At 41.4% G+C, this 18253-nt stretch overlaps 1 protein-coding gene across 3 annotated transcripts in view; it reads right to left on the bottom strand.

The window, feature by feature from the left end:
• Window positions 1–18253, bottom strand: part of XRN1 (5'-3' exoribonuclease 1) — a 441443-nt gene that overhangs the window by 36948 nt on the left and 386242 nt on the right. The gene's annotated exons all lie outside the window — the stretch shown is intronic.

Raw genomic sequence — 18253 nt, 5'->3', positions numbered from 1 at the left:
TTACGCTTGCACTTATCAGAACGTGGTAAGGCACTAATCACCTTAGACACCGCCGTTTGCAGTTGATCCGCAAAATCTGGCGGCCAATGGATCTCTCCTGTAGGAGAAATGGTCGTGCCCTGGGGCACTGCATGTGTAATCGGAGATGAATGTAGGGAACGCACCTCACGGGACAGGGAACCCTCAGAGGTGGATGGCTCAGTAGTAGTAGACATCCTATTCTTTCTAGATGTTGTAACTTTTGCAAGGCATGTGGAACACAGTTGAGCAGGTGGATCTACCAGAACCTCCTCGCAATAAACACAGGTATGAGACTTTGTAAAAGAGGGAGTACCCTCCAACGCGTCAGAGTCCTCCATAGCTTGCGCCTTTATACGGACTAGATATATTATATGAAAAATGGCACCTTTATAACCTCCAATGGCTGGGGCACTCACCACCTCCTATGACCCGGACCGCAGAAACCGCTTCGTCTTCTGCAACCGCCGGTCAAGCAGAGGAAGTCGAATAGGCTACACCCAGTCAGAAGGAATGCCTCGCAGGACCGCCCCTGCACTCGGGAGAATACTCCCGGAAATGAAACTAAAAGTCCACCCATTGCCAGAGACTCATCTCACACATCACAGCAATGACACAATAAACAATATTATGTACAGACCCCACCCTGTTCAATAATCCCCTAACCAGGGATATCAACCCTTGATTCTATAAAGATAAAAGGTATCACACTGTGACCCTGTCTTCTGCGTTATCATTATGTGTATAAAAAAATGAAACAATCTTACCAGAATCTATGCCGTTGGACAGGAACATGACCTCTCAAGTGTGACAGTGTAGCAGCATCGCTCCTGACATGGACTTGAGTAGATAGCAGGCAGCGAAACTCGTCAACGCTGATTGCTTAAAGAGCTGTTAGAATGAGTCAGGATGGTTTCGCAGAAAGACTCTCCCTGCATCTCCGGACTCAACTTCCACCCAAGCTCTCACTAAGAGGCTGACAGGACTACTTAAAACTCCAGGCCCATTCCAAAGAGTACTACCCTCCATAAGACACTACTCCGAATCTTCAGACACTTCTCTGCCAACCTCCTGTGATAAAAGGCAAAGAATGACTTGGGGATGAGGGAAGTGGCGGAGGTATTTAAGCCTTTGACTGGGGTGTCTTTGCCTCCTCCTGGTGGCCAGGTTCTTAATTCCCACAAGTAATGAATGAAGCCGTGGACTCTGCACCCCTTCAGGTGGAAAACATAATTTATGCTGATAAATTTATTTCTCTTGTAGTGTATCCAGTCCACGGATCATTCATTACTTGTGGGATATTCTCCTTCCCAACAGGAAGTTGCAAGAGGATCACCCACAGCAGAGCTGCTATATAGCTCCTCCCCTCACTGCCATATCCAGTCATTCGACCGAAACAAGACGAGAAAGGAGAAACCATAGGGTGCAGTGGTGACTGTAGTTTAATTAAAATTTAGACCTGCCTTAAAAGGACAGGGCGGGCCGTGGACTGGATACACTACAAGAGAAATAAATTTATCAGGTAAGCATAAATTATGTTTTCTCTTGTTAAGTGTATCCAGTCCACGGATCATCCATTACTTGTGGGATACCAATACCAAAGCTTAAGTACACGGATGATGGGAGGGACAAGGCAGGAACTTAAACGGAAGGAACCACTGCATATAGAACCTTTCTCCCAAAAACAGCCTCCGAAGAAGCAAAAGTATCAAATTTGTAAAATTTTGAAAAAGTGTGAAGCGAAGACCAAGTCGCAGCCTTGCAAATCTGTTCAACAGAGGCCTCATTTTTAAAGGCCCATTTGGAAGCCACAGCTCTAGTAGAATGTGCTGTAATCCTTTCAGGGGGCTGCTGTCCAGCAGTCTCATAGGCTAAGCGTATTATGCTCCGAAGCCAAAAGGAGAGAGAGGTTGCCGAAGCTTTTTGACCTCTCCTCTGTCCAGAGTAAACGACAAACAGGGCAGATGTTTGACGAAAATCTTTAGTAGCCTGTAAGTAAAACTTCAAGGCACGGACTACGTCCAGATTATGTAAAAGACGTTCCTTCTTTGAAGAAGGATTAGGACACAATGATGGAACAACAATCTCTTGATTGATATTCCTGTTAGAAACCACCTTAGGTAAAAACCCAGGTTTGGTACGCAGAACTACCTTGTCTGAATGAAAAATCAGATATGGAGAATCACATTGTAAGGCAGATAACTCAGAACTTTCCAAGATAAAAGTTTAATATCAATGGAATGAAGGGGTTCAAACGGAACTCCCTGAAGAACTTTAAGAACCAAGTTTAAGCTCCACGGGGGAGCAACAGTTTTAAACACAGGCTTAATCCTAACCAAAGCCTGACAAAATGCCTGGACGTCTGGAACTTCTGCCAGACGCTTGTGCAAAAGAATAGACAGAGCAGAGATCTGTCCTTTTAAAGAACTAGCTGATAAGCCTTTGTCCAAACCCTCATGGAGAAAGGACAATATCCTAGGAATCCTAACCTTACTCCATGAGTAACTCTTGGATTCACACCAATAAAGATATTTACGCCATATCTTATGGTAGATTTTCCTGGTGACAGGCTTCCGTGCCTGTATTAAGGTATCAATGACTGACTCGGAGAAGCCACGCATTGATAGAATCAAGTGTTCAATCTCCATGCAGTCAGTCTCAGAGAAATTAGATTTGGATGATTGAAAGGACCTTCCCATGGTGGAAGAGATGACATGTCCACTAGGTCTGCATACCAGGTCCTGCGTGGCCACGCAGGCGCTATCAGAATCACCGATGCTCTCTCCTGTTTGATTTTGGCAATCAGTCGAGGGAGCAGAGGAAACGGTGGAAACACATAAGCCAGGTTGAAGAACCAATGAGCTGCTAGAGCATCTATCAGTGTCGCTCCCGGGTCCCTGGACCTGGATCCGTAACAAGGAAGCTTGGCATTCTGGCGAGACGCCATGAGATCCAGTTCTGGTTTGCCCCAACGATGGACCAGTTGAGCAAACACCTCCGGATGGAGTTCCCACTCCCCCAGATGAAAAGTCTGACGACTTAGATAATCCGCCTCCCAGTTCTCTACGCCTGGAATGTGGATCGCTGACAGGTGGCAAGAGTGAGACTCTGCCCAGCGAATTATCTTTGAGATCTTTGGTTCCCCCTTGATGGTTGATGTAAGCCACAGTCGTGATGTTGTCCGACTGAAATCTGATGAACCTCAGGGTTGCTAACTGAGGCCAGGCTAGAAGAGCATTGAATATTGCTCTTAACTCTAGAATATTTATTGGGAGGAGTTTCTCCTCCTGAGTCCACGATCCCTGAGCCTTCAGGGAGTTCCAGACTGCGCCCCAACCTAGAAGGCTGGCATCTGTTGTTACAATCGTCCAATCTGGCCTGCGAAAGGTCATACCCTTGGACAGATGGACCCGAGATAGCCACCAGAGAAGAGAATCTCTGGTCTCTTGATCCAGATTTAGTAGAGGGGACAAATCTGTGTAATCCCCATTCCCCTGACTTAGCATGCATAATTGCAGCGGTCTATGATGCAGGCGCGCAAATAGCACTATGTCCATTGCGGCTACCATTAAGCCGATTACTTCCATGCACTGAGCCACTGACGGGCGTGGAATGGAATGAAGGACATGGCAAGCATTTAGAAGTTTTGATAACCTGGACTCCGTCAGGTAAATTTTCATCTCTACAGAATCTATAAGAGTCCCTAGGAAGGAGACTCTCGTGAGTGGGGATAGAGAACTCTTTTCCACGTTAACTTTCCACCCATGCGACCTCAGAAATGCCAGAACTATCTCTGTATGAGACTTGGCAATTTGAAAGCTTGACGCCTGTATCAGGATGGCGTCTAGATACGGAGCCACCGCTATGCCTCGCGGTCGTAGAACCGCCAGAAGTGAGCCCAGAACCTTTGTAAAAATTCTAGGGGCTGTGGCCAACCCGAAGGGAAGAGCTACAAATTGGTAATGCCTGTCTAGAAAGGCAAACCTTAGGAACCGATGATGATCTTTGTGAATCGGTATGTGAAGGTAGGCATCCTTTAAGTCCACTGTGGTCATGTACTGACCCGCTTGGATCATGGGTAGGATGGTCCGAATAGTTTCCATTTTGAATGATGGAACTCTGAGGAATTTGTTTAAGATCTTTAGATCCAAGATTGGTCTGAAGGTTCCCTCTTTCTTGGGAACCACAAACAGATTTGAATAAAACCCCTGTCCTTGTTCCGTCTGCGGAACTGGATGGATCACTCCCATTACTAGGAGGTCTTGCACACAGCTTAGGAATGCCTCTTTCTTTATCTGGTTTGCTGATAACCTTGAAAGATGAAATCTCCCTTGTGGAGGAGAAGCTTTGAAGTCCAGAAGATATCCCTGATATATGATCTCCAACGCCCAGGGATCTTGAACATCTCTTGCCCACGCCTGAGCGAAGAGAGAAAGTCTGCCCCCCACTAGATCAGTTTCCGGATAGGGGGCCGTTCCTTCATGCTGTCTTGGGGGCAGCAGCAGGCTTTCTGGCCTGCTTGCCCTTGTTCCAGGACTGGTTAGGTTTCCAGGCCTGTCTGGAATGAGCAAAAGTTCCCTCTTGTTTTGAAGCGGAGGAAGTTGATGCTGCTCCTGCCTTGAAATTTCGAAAGGCACGAAAATTAGACTGTTTGGCCTTTGATTTGGCCCTGTCCTGAGGAAGGGTATGACCCTTGCCTCCAGTAATGTCAGCAATAATTTCCTTCAATCCAGGCCCGAATAAGGTCTGCCCCTTGAAAGGAATATTGAGTAATTTAGACTTTGAAGTCACGTCAGCTGACCAGGATTTAAGCCATAGCGCCCTATGCGCCTGGATGGCGAATCCGGAATTCTTAGCCGTTAGTTTAGTCAAATGAACAATGGCATCAGAAACAAATGAGTTAGCTAGCTTAAGCGTTCTAAGCTTGTCAATAATTTCATTCAATGGAGCTGTATTAATGGCCTCTTCCAGGGCCTCAAACCAGAATGCCGCTGCAGCAGTGACAGGCACAATACATGCAAGGGGCTGTAAAATAAAACCTTGTTGAATAAACATTTTCTTAAGGTAACCCTCCAATTTTTTATCCATTGGATCTAAAAAGCACAACTGTCCTCAACCGGGATAGTGGTACGATTTGCTAAAGTAGAAAGTGCTCCCTCCACCTTAGGGACCGTCTGCCATAAGTCCCGTGTAGTGGCGTCTATTGGAAACATTTTTCTAAATATAGGAGGTGGGGAAAAGGACACACCGGGTCTATCCCACTCCTTGCTAATAATTTCTGTAAGCCTTTTAGGTATAGGAAAAACATCAGTACACACTGGCACCGCATAGTATCTATCCAGCCTACACAATTTCTCTGGAACTGCAACTGTGTTACAGTCATTCAGAGCAGCTAATACCTCCCCAAGCAATACACGGAGGTTCCCAAGCTTAAATTTAAAATTAGAAATCTCTGAATCAGGTTTCCCCGAGTCAGAGATGTCACCCACAGACTAAAGCTCTCCGTCCTCATGTTCTGCATACTGTGATGCAGTATCAGACATGGCTCTAACAGCATTTGCGCGCTCTGTATCTCTCCTAACCCCAGAGCTATCGCGCTTGCCTCTTAATTCAGGCAATCTAGATAATACCTCTGACAGGGTATTATTCATGATTGCAGCCATGTCCTGCAAGGTAATCGCTATGGGCGTCCCTGATGTAATTGGCGCCATATTAGCGTGCGTCCCCTGAGCGGGAGGCGAAGGGTCTGACACGTGGGGAGAGTTAGTCGGCATAACTTCCCCCTCGACAGAACCCTCTGATGATAATTCTTTTATAGATAAAGACTGATCTTTACTGTTTAAGGTGAAATCAATACATTTAGTACACATTCTCCTATGGGGCTCCACCATGGCTTTCAAACATAATGAACAAGTAGGTTCCTCTGTGTCAGACATGTTTAAACAGACTAGCAATGAGACTAGCAAGCTTGGAAAACACTTTAAAACAAGTTTACAAGCAATATAAAAAACGTTACTGTTGCGTTATTTTGTCAAAATTTGAAATAACAGTGAAAAAACATAATTTATGTAAGAACTTACCTGATAAATTCATTTCTTTCATATTAGCAAGAGTCCATGAGCTAGTGACGTATGGGATATACATTCCTACCAGGAGGGGCAAAGTTTTCCAAACCTCAAGATGCCTATAAATACACCCCTCACCACACCCACAAATCAGTTTAACGCATAGCCAAGAAGTGGGGTGATAAGAAAAAAAGTGCGAAAGCATAAAAAATAAGGAATTGGAATAATTGTGCTTTATACAAAAAAATTATAACCACCACAAAAAGGGTGGGCCTCATGGACTCTTGCTAATATGAAAGAAATGAATTTATCAGGTAAGTTCTTACATAAATTATGTTTTCTTTCATGTAATTAGCAAGAGTCCATGAGCTAGTGACGTATGGGATAATGACTACCCAAGATGTGGATCTTCCACGCAAGAGTCACTAGAGAGGGAGGGATAAAATAAAGACAGCCAATTCCGCTGAAAATAATCCACACCCAAAATAAAGATTAAATCTTATAATGAAAAAAACTGAAATTATAAGCAGAAGAATCAAACTGAAACAGCTGCCTGAAGTACTTTTCTACCAAAAACAGCTTCAGAAGAAGAAAACACATCAAAATGGTAGAATTTAGTAAAAGTATGCAAAGAAGACCAAGTTGCTGCTTTGCAAATCTGATCAACCGAAGCTTCATTCCTAAACGCCCAGGAAGTAGAAACTGACCTAGTAGAATGAGCTGTAATCCTTTGAGGCGGAGTTTTACCCGACTCGACATAAGCATGATGAATTAAAGATTTCAACCAAGATGCCAAAGAAATGGCATAGGCCTTCTGACCTTTCCTAGAACCGGAAAAGATAACAAATAGACTAGAAGTCTTTCGGAAATTCTTAGTAGCTTCAACATAATATTTCAAAGCTCTAACTACATCCAAAGAATGCAATGATCTCTCCTTAGAATTCTTAGGATTAGGACACAATGAAGGAACCACAATTTCTCTACTAATGTTGTTAGAATTCACAACCATAGGTAAAAATTTAAAAGAAGTTCGCAACACCGCCTTATCCTGATGAAAAATCAGAAAAGGAGACTCACAAGAAAGAGCAGATAATTCAGAAACTCTTCTAGCAGAAGAGATGGCCAAAAGAAACAAAACTTTCCAAGAAAGTAATTTAATGTCCAGTGAATGCATCGGTTCAAATGGAGGAGCTTGAAGAGCCCCCAGAACCAAATTCAAACTCCAAGGAGGAGAAATTGACTTAATAACAGGTTTTATACGAACCAAAGCTTGTACAAAACAATGAATATCAGGAAGATTAGCAATCTTTCTGTGAAAAAGAACAGACAGAGCAGAGATTTGTCCTTTCAAGGAACTTGCAGACAAACCTTTATCCAAACCATCCTGAAGAAACTGTAAAATTCTCGGAATTCTAAAAGAATGCCAGGAAAAATGATGAGAAAGACACCAAGAAATATAAGTCTTCCAGACTCGGTAATATATCTTCCTAGATACAGATTTACGAGCCTGTAACATAGTATTAATCACAGAGTCAGAGAAACCTCTTTGACTGAGAATCAAGCGTTCAATCTCCATACCTTTAAATTTAAGGATTTGAGATCCTGATGGAAAAAAGGACCTTGCAACAGAAGGTCTGGTCTTAACGGAAGAGTCCACGGTTGGCAAGAGGCCATCCAGACAAGATCCGCATACCAAAACCTGTGAAGCCAAGCTGGAGCCACCAGCAGAACAAACGAGCATTCCTTCAGAATCTTGGAGATTACTCTTGGAAGAAGAACTAGAGGCGGAAAGATATAGGCAGGATGATACTTCCAAGGAAGTGACAATGCATCCACTGCTTCCGCCTGAGGATCCCTGGATCTGGACAGATACCTGGGAAGTTTCTTGTTTAGATGAGAAGCCATCAGATCTATTTCTGGAAGTCCCCACATTTGAACAATCTGAAGAAATACCTCTGGGTGAAGAGACCATTCGCCCGGATGTAACGTCTGGCGACTGAGATAATCCGCTTCCCAATTGTCTATACCTGGGATATGAACCGCAGAAATTAGACAGGAGCTGGATTCCGCCCATACCAGTATTCGAGATACTTCTTTCATAGCCAGAGGACTGTGAGTCCCTCCTTGATGATTGATATATGCCACAGTTGTGACATTGTCTGTCTGAAAACAAATGAAAGATTCTCTCTTTAGAAGGGGCCATGACTGAAGAGCTCTGAAAATTGCACGGAGTTCCAAAATATTGATTGGTAATCTCACCTCCTGAGATTCCCAAAACCCCTGTGCTGTCAGAGACCCCCAAACAGCTCCCCAACCTGTAAGACTTGCATCTGTTGAAATCACAGTCCAGGTCGGAAGCACAAAAGAAGCCCCCGTAATTAAACGATGGTGATCTGTCCACCACGTTAGACGTCTCTTGTCTGTCAAAGACAGAGTCATGGACACTGAATCTATCTGGAAACCTAAAAAGGTTACCCTTGTCTGAGGAATCAATGAACTTTTCGGTAAATTGATCCTCCAACCATGATTTCGAAGAAACAATACAAGTAGATTCGTATGAGATTCTGCTAAATGTGAAGACTGAGCAAGTACCAAGATATCGTCCAAATAAGGAAATACCACAATACCCTGTTCTCTGATTACAGACAGAAGGGCACCGAGAATCTTTGTAAAAATCCTTGGAGCTGTTGCTAGGCCAAATGGCAGAGCCACAAACTGGTAATGCTTGTCTAGGAAAGAGAATCTCAGAAACGGAAAGTGATCTGGATGAATCGGAATATGCAGATATGCATCCTGTAAAGCTATTGTGGACATATAATGCCCTTGCTGAACAAAAGGTAGGATAGTCCTTATAGTTACCATTTTGAATGTTGGTATCCTTACATAACGATTCAATATTTTTAGATCCAGAACTGGTCTGAAGGAATTCTCTTTCTTTGGTACAATAAAGAGATTTGAATAAAACCCTAGTCCCTTTTCCAGAACTGGAACTGGCATAATTACTCCAGCCAACTCTAGATCTGAAACACATTTCAGAAATGCTTGAGCCTTCACTGGATTTACTGGGACACGGGAAAAAAAAATCTTTTTGCAGGAGGCCTTATCTTGAAGCCAATTCTGTACCCTTCTGAAACAATGTTCTGAATCCATGGGCTGGAATGAGGGCCGCACCTTCATGTGGACTTTGGAGCTGGCTTTGGTTTTCTAAAAGGCTTGGATTTATTCCAGACTGGAGATGGTTTCCAAACTGATACCTGTGGGTGAAGGATCAGGTTTTTGTTCCTTATTGTGACGAAAGGAACGAAAACAATTATTAGACCTAAATTTACCTTTAGTGGTAAAAAAGTTCCTTTCCCTCCAGTAACAGTTGAGATAAAAGAATCCAACTGTGAACCAAATAATTTATTACCCTGGAAAGAAAGGGAAAGCAAAGTTGACTTAGAAGACATATCAGCATTCCAAGTTTTAAGCCATAAAGCTCTTCTAGCTAAAATGGCTAGAGACATATACCTGACATCAACCCTAATGATATCAAAGATGGCATCACAAATAAAGTTATTAGCATGTTGAAGAAGATTAACAATGCTATGAGAATTATGATCTGTTACTTGTTGCGCTAAAGCTTCTAACCGAAAAGTTGAAGCTGCAGCAACATCCGCTAAAGATATAGCAGGTCTAAGAAGATTACCTGAACATAAGTAAGCTTTCTTAGAAAGGATTCAATTTTCCTATCTAAAGGATCCTTAAAGGAAGTACTATCTGCCGTAGGAATAGTAGTACGTTTAGCAAGAGTAGAGATAGCCCCATCAACCTTAGGGATTTTGTCCCAAAACTCTAATCTGTCAGATGGCACAGGATATAATTGCTTAAAACGTTTAGAAGGAGTAAATGAATTACCCAAATTATTCCATTCCCTGGAGATTACTTCAGAAATAGCATCAGGGACAGGAAAAACTTCTGGAATAACTACAGGAGATTTAAAAACCTTATTTAAACGTTTAGATTTAGTATCAAGAGGACCAGAATCCTCTATTTCTAATGCAATTAAGACTTCTTTAAGTAAAGAACGAACAAATTCCATTTTGAATAAATATGAAGATTTATCAGCATCAACCTCTGAAACAGAATCCTCTGAACCAGAGGAATCATTATCAGAATCAGAATGATGATGTTCATTTAAAAATTCATCTGAAAAATGAGAAGTTTTAAAAGACCTTTTACGTTTACTAGAAGGAGGAATAACAGACATAGCCTTCTTAATGGATTTAGAAACAAAATCTCTTATGTTAACAGGAACACTCTGAGCAGGTAATGTAACATTACTAAAGGAAATATTATCTGCATTAACAAGTTTGTCATGACATTCATTACAAACAACAGCTGGAGGAACAGATACCACAAGTTTACAGCAAATACACTTAACTTTGGTAGATCCAGCACTAGGCAGCGATTTTCCAGAAGTATCTTCTGACTCAGGGTCAATCTGGGACATCTTGCAATATGTAATAGAAAAAACAACATATAAATCAAAATTTATCAAATTCCTTAAATGACAGTTTCAGGAATGGGAAAAAATGCCAGTCAACAAGCTTCTAGCAACCAGAAGCAATAAACAATGAGACTTAAATAATGTGGAGAAAATAGTGACGCCCATATTTTTTAGCGCCAAAAAAAGACGCCCACATTATTTGGCGCCTAAATGCTTTTGGCACCAAAAAACATAATTTATGTAAGAACTTACCTGATAAATTCATTTCTTTCATATTAGCAAGAGTCCATGAGCTAGTGACGTATGGGATATACATTCCTACCAGGAGGGGCAAAGTTTCCCAAACCTCAAAATGCCTATAAATACACCCCTCACCACACCCACAATTCAGTTTAACGAATACCCAAGAAGTGGGGTGATAAAGTGCGAAAGCATATAAAATAAGGAATTGGAATAATTGTGCTTTATACAAAATCATAACCACCACAAAAAAAGGGCGGGCCTCATGGACTCTTGCTAATATGAAAGAAATGAATTTATCAGGTAAGTTCTTACATAAATTATGTTTTCTTTCATGTAATTAGCAAGAGTCCATGAGCTAGTGACGTATGGGATAATGATTACCCAAGATGTGGATCTTTCCACACAAGAGTCACTAGAGAGGGAGGGATAAAATAAAGACAGCCAATTCCTGCTGAAAATAATCCACACCCAAAATAAAGTTTAATGAAAAACATAAGCAGAAGATTCAAACTGAAACCACTGCCTGAAGTACTTTTCTACCAAAAACTGCTTCAGAAGAAGAAAATACATCAAAATGGTAGAATTTGGTAAAAGTATGCAAAGAGGACCAAGTTGCCGCTTTGCAAATCTGATCAACCGAAGCTTCATTCCTAAACGCCCAGGAAGTAGAAACTGACCTAGTAGAATGAGCTGTAATCCTCTGAGGCGGAGTTTTACCCGACTCAACATAGGCAAGATGAATTAAAGATTTCAACCAAGATGCCAAAGAAACGGCAGAAGCTTTCTGGCCTTTTCTAGAACCGGAAAAGATAACAAATAGACTAGAAGTCTTTCGGAAAGACTTAGTAGCTTCAACATAATATTTCAAAGCTCTAACAACATCCAAAGAATGCAACGATTTCTCCTTAGAATTCTTAGGATTAGGACATAATGAAGGAACCACAATTTCTCTACTAATGTTGTTGGAATTCACAACTTTAGGTAAAAATTCAAAAGAAGTTCGCAACACCGCCTTATCCTGATAAAAAATCAGAAAAGGAGACTCACAAGAAAGAGCAGATAGTTCAGAAACTCTTCTGGCAGAAGAGATGGCCAAAAGGAACAAAACTTTCCAAGAAAGCAATTTAATGTCCAATGAATGCATAGGCTCAAACGGAGGAGCTTGAAGAGCTCCCAGAACCAAATTCAAACTCCAAGGAGGAGAAATTAACTTAATGACAGGTTTTATACGAACCAAAGCTTGTACAAAACAACGAATATCAGGAAGAATAGCAATCTTTCTGTGAAAAAGAACAGAAAGAGCAGAGATTTGTCCTTTCAAGGAACTTGCGGACAAACCGTTATCTAAACCATCCTGAAGAAACTGTAAAATTCTCGGTATTCTAAAAGAATGCCAAGAAAAATGATGAGAAAGACACCAAGAAATATAAGTCTTCCAGACTCTATAATATATCTCCCTAGATACAGATTTACGAGCCTGTAACATAGTATTAATCACAGAGTCAGAGAAACCTCTTTGACCAAGAATCAAGCGTTCAATCTCCATACCTTTAAATTTAAGGATTTCAGATCCGGATGGAAAAAAGGACCTTGTGACAGAAGGTCTGGTCTTAACGGAAGAGTCCACGGTTGGCAAGAGGCCATCCGGACAAGATCCGCATACCAAAACCTGTGAGGCCATGCCGGAGCTACCAGCAGAACAAACGAGCATTCCTTCAGAATCTTGGAGATTACTCTTGGAAGAAGAACTAGAGGCGGAAAGATATAGGCAGGATGATACTTCCAAGGAAGTGATAATGCATCCACTGCCTCCGCCTGAGGATCCCGGGATCTGGACAGATATCTGGGAAGTTTCTTGTTTAGATGAGACGCCATCAGATCTATTTCTGGAAGTTCCCACATTTGAACAATCTGAAGAAATACCTCTGGGTGAAGAGACCATTCGCCCGGATGTAACGTTTGGCGACTGAGATAATCCGCTTCCCAATTGTCTATACCTGGGATATGAACCGCAGAGATTAGACAGGAGCTGGATTCCGCCCAAACCAAAATTCGAGATACTTCTTTCATAGCCAGAGGACTGTGAGTCCCTCCTTGATGATTGATGTATGCCACAGTTGTGACATTGTCTGTCTGAAAACAAATGAACGATTCTCTCTTCAGAAGAGGCCAATACTGAAGAGCTCTGAAAATTGCACGGAGTTCCAAAATATTGATCGGTAATCTCACCTCCTGAGATTCCCAAACTCCTTGTGCCGTCAGAGATCCCCACACAGCTCCCCAACCTGTGAGACTTGCATCTGTTGAAATTACAGTCCAGGTCGGAAGCACAAAAGAAGCCCCCGTAATTAAACGATGGTGATCTGTCCACCACGTTAGAGTGTGTCGAACAATCGGTTTTAAAGATATTAATTGAGATATCTTTGTGTAATCCTTGCACCATTGATTCAGCATACAGAGCTGAAGAGGTCGCATGTGAAAACGAGCAAAGGGGATCGCGTCCGATGCAGCAGTCATAAGACCTAGAATTTCCATGCATAAGGCTACCGAAGGGAATGATTGTGACTGAAGGTTTCGACAAGCTGAAATCAATTTTAGACGTCTCTTGTCTGTTATGGACACTGAATCTATCTGGAAACCCAGAAAGGTTACCCTTGTCTGAGGAATCAATGAACTTTTTGGTAAATTGATCCTCCAACCATGATCTTGAAGAAACAACACAAGTCGATTCGTATGAAATTCTGCTAAATGTAAAGACTGAGCAAGTACCAAGATATCGTCCAAATAAGGAAATACCACAATACCCTGTTCTCTGATTACAGACAGAAGGGCACCGAGAACCTTTGTAAAAATTCTTGGAGCTGTAGCTAGGCCAAACGGCAGAGCCACAAACTGGTAATGCTTGTCCAGAAAAGAGAATCTCAGGAACTGATAATGATCTGGATGAATCGGAATATGCAGATATGCATCCTGTAAATCTATTGTGGACATATAATGCCCTTGCTGAACAAAAGGCAAGATAGTCCTTACAGTTACCATCTTGAACGTTGGTATCCTTACATAACGATTCAATATTTTTAGATCCAGAACTGGTCTGAAGGAATTCTCCTTCTTTGGTACAATGAAGAGATTTGAATAAAACCCCATCCCCTGTTCCGGAACTGGAACTGGCATAATTACTCCAGCCAACTCTAGATCTGAAACACAATTCAGAAATGCTTGAGCTTTCACTGGATTTACTGGGACACGGGAAAGAAAAAATCTCTTTGCAGGAGGTCTCATCTTGAAACCAATTCTGTACCCTTCTGAAACAATGTTCTGAATCCAAAGATTGTGAACAGAATTGATCCAAATTTCTTTGAAAAAACGTAACCTGCCCCCTACCAGCTGAGCTGGAATGAGGGCCGCACCTTCATGTGGACTTAGAAGCAGGCTTTGCCTTTCTAGCAGGCTTGGATTTATTCCAGACTGGAGAAGGTTTCCAAACTGAAACTGCTCCTGAGGATGAAGGATCAGGCTTTTGTTCTTTGTTGAAACGAAAGGAACGAAAACGATTATTAGCCCTGTTTTTACCCTTAGATTTTTTATCCTGTGGTAAAAAAGTTCCTTTCCCACCAGTAACAGTTGAAATAATAGAATCCAACTGAGAACCAAATAATTTGTTACCCTGGAAAGAAATGGAAAGTAGAGTTGATTTAGAAGCCATATCAGCATTCCAAGTCTTAAGCCATAAAGCTCTTCTAGCTAAAATAGCTAGAGACATAAACCTGACATCAACTCTGATAATATCAAAAAATGGCATCACAGATAAAATTATTAGCATGCTGAAGAAGAATAATAATATCATGAGAATCATGATCTGTTACTTGTTGCGCTAAAGTTTCCAACCAAAAAGTTGAAGCTGCAGCAACATCAGCCAATGATATAGCAGGTCTAAGAAGATTACCTGAACACAGATAAGCTTTTCTTAGAAAGGATTCAATTTTCCTATCTAAAGGATCCTTAAACGAAGTACCATCTGACGTAGGAATAGTAGTACGTTTAGCAAGGGTAGAAATAGCCCCATCAACTTTAGGGATTTTGTCCCAAAATTCTAATCTGTCAGACGGCACAGGATATAATTGCTTAAAACGTTTAGAAGTAGTAAATGAATTACCCAATTTATCCCATTCTTTGGAAATTACTGCAGAAATAGCATTAGGAACAGGAAAAACTTCTGGAATAACCACAGGAGATTTAAATACCTTATCTAAACGTTTAGAATTAGTATCAAGAGGACCAGAATCCTCTATTTCGAATGCAATTAGGACTTCTTTAAGTAAAGAACGAATAAATTCCATTTTAAATAAATATGAAGATTTATCAGCATCAATCTCTGAGACAGAATCCTCTGAACCAGAAGAGTCATCAGAATCAGAATGATGATGTTCATTTAAAAATTCATCTGTAGGGAGAGAAGTTTTAAAAGATTTTTTACGTTTACTAGAAGGAGAAATAACAGACATAGCCTTCTTGATGGATTCAGAAACAAAATCTCTTATGTTATCAGGAACATTCTGCACCTTAGATGTTGAAGGAACTGCAACAGGCAATGGTACTTTACTAAAGGAAATATTATCTGCATTAACAAGTTTGTCATGACAATTAATACAAACAACAGCCGGAGGAATAGCTACCAAAAGTTTACAGCAGATACACTTAGCTTTGGTAGATCCAGCACTAGACAGCGATTTTCCTGTAGTATCTTCTGACTCAGATGCAACGTGAGACATCTTGCAATATGTAAGAGAAAAAACAACATATAAAGCAAAATTGATCAAATTCCTTAAATGACAGTTTCAGGAATGGGAAAAAATGCCAAAGAACAAGCTTCTAGCAACCAGAAGCAATGAAAAATGAGACTTAAATAATGTGGAGACAAAAGCGACGCCCATATTTTTTAGCGCCAAATAAGACGCCCACATTATTTGGCGCCTAAATGCTTTTGGCGCCAAAAATGACGCCACATCCGGAATGCCGACATTTTTGGCGCAAAATAACGTCAAAAAAATGACGCAACTTCCGGCGACACGTATGACGCCGGAAACGGAAAAGATTTTTTGCGCCAAAAAAGTCCGCGCCAAGAATGACGCAATAAAATGAAGCATTTTCAGCCCCCGCGAGCCTAACAGCCCACAGGGAAAAAAAGAGTCAAATTTTTGAAGGTAAGAAAAAATGAATAATTCAAATGCATTATCCCAAATATGAAACTGACTGTCTGAAAAATAAGGAATGTTGAACATTCTGAGTCAAGGCAAGTAAATGTTTGAATACATATATTTAGAACTTTATAAACAAAGTGCCCAACCATAGCTTAGAGTGTCACAGAAAATAAGATTTACTTACCCCAGGACACTCATCTACATGTTTGTAGAAAGCCAAACCAGTACTGAAACGAGAATCAGCAGAGGTAATGGTATATATAAGAGTATATCGTCGATCTGAAAAGGGAGGTAAGAGATGAATCTCTACGACCGATAACAGAGAACCTATGAAATAGACCCCGTAGAAGGAGATCACTGCATTCAAATAGGCAATACTCTCCTCACATCCCTCTGACATTCACTGCACGCTGAGAGGAAAACCGGGCTCCAACTTGCTGCGGAGCGCATATCAACGTAGAATCTAGCACAAACTTACTTCACCACCTCCATCGGAGGCAAAGTTTGTAAAACTGAATTGTGGGTGTGGTGAGGGGTGTATTTATAGGCATTTTGAGGTTTGGGAAACTTTGCCCCTCCTGGTAGGAATGTATATCCCATACGTCACTAGCTCATGGACTCTTGCTAATTACATGAAAGAAATGACGCCACATCCGGAACGCCGACACTTTTGGCGTAAAAAAACGTCAAAAATGACGCAACTTCCGGCGACACGTATGACGCCGGAAACAAAGAAAAAAATTTTTGCGCCAAAAAAGTCCGCGCCAAAATGACGCAATAAAATGAAGCATTTTCAGCCCCTGCGAGCCTAACAGCCCACAGGGAAAAAGTCAAATTTTTAAGTTAAGAAAAAAATGATTTATTCATATGCATTATCCCAAATATGAAACTGACTGTCTGAAATAAGGAACGTTGAACAACCTGAATCAAGGCAAATAAATGTTTGAATACATATATTTAGAACTTTATATAAAAGTGCCCAACCATAGCTTAGAGCAGTGATTTTTAACCTTTTTTTTGCCGTGGCACACTTTTTTACATTAAAAAATCCTGTGGCACACCACCATTCCAAAATTTTAAAAAAAAAATCACACATTGTAGCCTAATACAGCATATATATACACATACACACAAACACACACATACTGTATGTATTGTGCTGTTATGTCATGCCTCCTACAAACTACCCCTGCACTGGGAGTAAAAAAACATAATTTATGCTTACCTGATAAATTCCTTTCTTCTGTTGTGTGATCAGTCCACGGGTCATCATTACTTCTGGGATATAACTCCTCCCCAACAGGAAATGCAAGAGGATTCACCCAGCAGAGCTGCATATAGCTCCTCCCCTCTACGTCACTCCCAGTCATTCGACCAAGAATCAACGAGAAAGGAGAAACCAAGGGTGAAGTGGTGACTGGAGTATAATTTAAAAGATATTTACCTGCCTTAAAACAGGGCGGGCCGTGGACTGATCACACAACAGAAGAAAGGAATTTATCAGGTAAGCATAAATTATGTTTTCTTCTGTTATGTGTGATCAGTCCACGGGTCATCATTACTTCTGGGATACCAATACCAAAGCAAAAGTACACGGATGACGGGAGGGATAGGCAGGCTCATTATACAGAAGGAACCACTGCCTGAAGAACCTTTCTCCCAAAAATAGCCTCCGAAGAAGCAAAAGTGTCAAATTTGTAAAATTTGGAAAAAGTATGAAGCGAAGACCAAGTTGCAGCCTTGCAAATCTGTTCAACAGAGGCCTCATTCTTAAAGGCCCAAGTGGAAGCCACAGCTCTAGTAGAATGAGCTGTAATTCTTTCAGGAGGCTGCTGTCCAGCAGTCTCATAGGCTAAACGAATTATGCTACGAAGCCAGAAGGAGAGAGAGGTAGCCGAAGCCTTATGACCTCTCCTCTGACCAGAGTACACGACAAACAGGGAAGACGTTTGTCGAAAATCCTTAGTTGCCTGCAAGTAGAACTTGAGGGCACGAACTACATCCAGATTGTGTAGAAGACGTTCCTTCTTTGAAGAAGGATTTGGACACAAGGATGGAACAACAATCTCTTGATTGATATTCCTGTTAGTGACTACCTTAGGTAAGAACCCAGGTTTAGTACGCAGAACTACCTTGTCTGAGTGAAAAATCAGATAAGGAGAATCACAATGTAAGGCTGATAACTCAGAGACTCTTCGAGCCGAGGAAATAGCCATTAAAAACAGAACTTTCCAATA

Source organism: Bombina bombina, chromosome 4 (genome assembly GCF_027579735.1).
Source record: "Bombina bombina isolate aBomBom1 chromosome 4, aBomBom1.pri, whole genome shotgun sequence".
NCBI classification, from domain to species: domain Eukaryota; kingdom Metazoa; phylum Chordata; class Amphibia; order Anura; family Bombinatoridae; genus Bombina; species Bombina bombina.
Note: the sequence above shows the minus strand (reverse complement) of the source record. Positions and strands in the feature narration are given on the sequence as shown.